At 35.2% G+C, this 3,559-nt stretch overlaps 1 pseudogene; it reads right to left on the bottom strand.

The window, feature by feature from the left end:
* Positions 1-2,281: 2,281 nt before the first annotated feature.
* LOC149225195 (plasma membrane ATPase 4 pseudogene) lies at positions 2,282-2,881 on the bottom strand (annotated as a pseudogene).
* Between the last annotated feature and the right edge of the window lie 678 nt (positions 2,882-3,559).

Below are 3,559 nucleotides of genomic sequence, written 5' to 3'. Positions count from 1 at the left end.
AATTCAATTTAAAATATAGTGTTTTAAAAATATTATTATTTTCATATTAAAATTATGTATTTATTGTAAATTTGTTTTACATTTTTAACTATTTTGAATTGTGTTAATCTCGTATAGAAGAAATGTTGTAATATCTTATGTTTGTAAAGTTGAACATTGGGAGAACATACTAAGCAAACCCAAATCTCCAATTGTGTATTATTAAAATGAGTGAACATGCTCTCTCTCTCTATATATGTATATATAAATATAATCATTCAAAGTATCTTTATCAAATAATACACCAAATTTGAATTTAACATTGATTTGAATGGAATGGTTATTAATATTATATTAAACATTATTAATTATCATGCATTTAGTGTTATAACAAAGATTCCATTGGTTCTATTTGTTTCTTTTAACAAAAATTCATCAAATACAAATTTACAATTATATTTGCAAATAAATAATAAAGTTGCACATGGGAGAACACTTAAAATATCAAGATGCACATTATTTGTCATCTATTCATTAAAATAAGATTACATATATAGAGAGTTTGTCTCAAGATAGGGAGACTATTTTCGACACACAATCTGTTGGTTGAGGAAATATCTCAACCACACACCAAACTAGGAACAAGTAGATATAGCCAACTCCTATAGAATAGGAATTGACTCCTTACATAGAAAGAATCATAAGTAGAGATAAGTAGGAATTAGATATTCCAACACTCCCCCTTAATGAGTACTTGTCTCGATATCAGTTTGCAAAGTCTATTTGTGGTCAAATATACCAAAAATAATTTGTTGATGTTGATATAAAGGAGAAACCATCCACTAGAATGCATGGGTACTAACTACCGCAACTGTCAGTCTTGTAGGATGTCCTTCGCATACATGGTTCTTCCAACCATTATAACTCCACACCTGTACCTGTATCTGTAAATCCCGCTCCATCATTGTTAACCTGGGTTTTGTCGGATTTCTCGTAACCATGCATTGGGTTTTATCAAATCACCCTCAACCATGCCACCAAGGGCTCTCATCCATCAAGGGTCAAGTCAGCCACGAAAGCTCAACATAGCCACGAAGGCTCAACAATGCCACCAAGGCACTCAATTCAGCCACGAAGGCTCTTCATGTTAAAATGATACCATGTTAAAATGAGATACCACTAGGGCACTCTAGCCACCATGGGCCAAGGGTTTTGTCGGCGAACCCTAAACCATGTTTACAAGAATCTTTGTCCCACTTCACTGTTACATGTGGTTTCTGGCTTACCACAAACCGACATTGCAAATACAAAGTGGTTTTTAGATTACCACGAACTCTATGGGGGTACACATGCCTTACAAGGCTTACATTTCACACTCCAACTCTGGAGTTACCAGGTACACAGTTTACAAAGACCACTATAAAACACCCTAGACTTGCTTAAAATTAAAATGTGTGATATATTATAATCATCATGAGTCTATTCCACAACACACTCAAACTACTCAAGAAAAATTGGTTGTCCATCATCCTTTAATTGCTTTCTGCTCGTGCACTTCATCTTTTGATCACATCCTAGGCATCTTTGTCTTTATCAATTAAATATTGGAACTCCATGAACCTGTCATTTGTTAGAATAGCCAATTCTAACAAAATAACTTCATATTGAGGTGGCTAATCTCAATATGTATATCAATTTAAATTCCAAAAAAATACTTCACCAAAAAAACATTTACCCAAGTATGCACAAACAACCATGCTTTTTCCTTCAAATCGAACACAAAGTTGTTCTCCTCCTTGAATGAAGAATGCAGCTGCTGGTTGGTTTCTTTCCTCAGCAACAGAAACCCTTGCCTCTGCATCTCGCTCACCAGCACGATGAGCATGTTTACTAGCACAACCGTTCACTCTCCTACACCTTCAGCTGCTCACCACGCGGAGATCGCATCACCTCTCAGATATATTACACGCAGGTTGACTCTCCAACCTTCATTAATGCCACACTCAGGCCTGCTCTACACACAAATCAGCGGCTCTTCAAGGAAAATTTGATGGCTATAATTGAAACTCTGCAATGGGAATGCACTGCAACCACACCCCATTACTCTTTAGCTGAAAGCACGTAAAATAAATAAATAAATAAATAAATATATATATATATATATATATATATATATATATATATATATATATATATATATATATATATATATATATATATATATATATATATATATATATATATATATATATTCTTCAGCCACGTCATTTTTCGTTCTTCAGAATGGGCTCTCCAAGACCCATCAATAAACACTACATAACACATCCATCCCTGCCATTTCTTCAATGGCATTCATTCTTTTTGTAATAGCCCCCTGTTGAGAGAGTCTACGGGAGCCAATTTCCATTGTTACAGATAACACGGTAGGCATTGCAATCAGAATCCCACCGATCAACAGAACCAAAAGATTGTTAATTCCATCCCTGTATTTCCTATGTTGAATAAGATACATAACAATGATCTCTACAACCATTCCAAAGTTTCCAATGGCTATAAGAACCTTTTGAAAATGCCCCACATTGTTGGTCAAGTCTACCAAATGAGCAGCCTTCCCAAAGAATGTGTGAACTCCCGTTGCAATAACAACCACCTCAATTTCTCCCTGCTTACAAGTAGACCCTGAAAACACCTCGTCCCCGGGGTTTCTTGTCACAGGAAGCGACTCACCAGTTAGAGCACATTGGTCAATCTTTAAAGGATCACCTTCAAGAAGATGAGCATCAGCAAGCACAATGTCCCCTAATTTGATACTGATGATATCACCTAGGACAAGAATTGAAGCTTCTTGTTCTTGCCATCTTCCATCACGAGGAACCTTGGTCTTTAGTGCAAGTCTAGCCATGAGGGATGGACAAACAAACAAAGAAAAAAAAAATCATCAAACTCTTTATTTTCCTCAGCCTAGGACAGGCCAAGCTTCCTTAGCCCAGGCAGGCCAAGCCCACGAAGGGCAAGGCCCTCAGGGTTCTGATACCAACTTAAATTATCAATATGCACATTATCTGTCATTTATTCATTAAAATAAGATTACATATATACAGAGTGTTGTCTCAAGATAGTGAGACTAGTTTGGACACACAATCTGTTGGTTGAGGAAATCCCTCAACCACACACCAAGCTAGGAACAAGTAGATATAGCCAACTCCTATAGAATAGGAACTGACTCCTTACATAGAAAGAATCAGAACTAGAGACAAGTAGGAATTAGATATTCCAAGAAAATGCTAATCATATATAAATTTCCGTTAATGATGAAGAACAAAACATGAAATAATATGCGTTGGCTCCAATGATTTCTGTAAGTATTAAATAATATGGATAAAAAAAGAACAAAAAAGGTCTTGCCTCTTCATTATTTTTACACACAATCAACTAGGGAAAAAACATTTTAAATTGGAGTTCCACCATCCAAATATATGTCATAAATACTTGATTCATATCTTTCAAAATTCAATAATTAAATTAATATGCAAAGAATATTAGCTATGCGACCTTTTTATATAACACATTGGATATTGCA

Source organism: Pinus tabuliformis, chromosome J (genome assembly GCF_031772625.1).
Source record: "Pinus tabuliformis cultivar Carrire ecotype Pingquan chromosome J, CPIR1, whole genome shotgun sequence".
Lineage (NCBI taxonomy): Eukaryota > Viridiplantae > Streptophyta > Pinopsida > Pinales > Pinaceae > Pinus > Pinus tabuliformis.
The sequence above is the reverse complement of the archived record's forward strand: the minus strand, read 5'-3'. Positions and strand labels throughout refer to the sequence as shown.